Source organism: Nematolebias whitei, chromosome 14 (genome assembly GCF_014905685.2).
Source record: "Nematolebias whitei isolate Nwh7 chromosome 14, NemWhi1, whole genome shotgun sequence".
Taxonomy (NCBI): domain Eukaryota; kingdom Metazoa; phylum Chordata; class Actinopteri; order Cyprinodontiformes; family Rivulidae; genus Nematolebias; species Nematolebias whitei.
Window position 1 is genome coordinate 44,797,963 of NC_056511.1, and position 222 is coordinate 44,798,184.

Here is a 222-nt window from a genome sequence, read left to right on the forward strand (position 1 = left end):
ATATATACATGTATATATGTATATACAGTGTGAGATCTAACAATAGTCCCTTTTTCTGACATGCTAAGAGAAATATTTGAAATAGGATCCAAATCAGTCTTATCAACTCACCTGTTTGGTCTTTGAGTCTGTGTTGGTATTCTGTTCACCTCTCTATAAACACACACACACACACACACACACACATGCACAATAACCATCACCACCATAAATGTTTCCTTA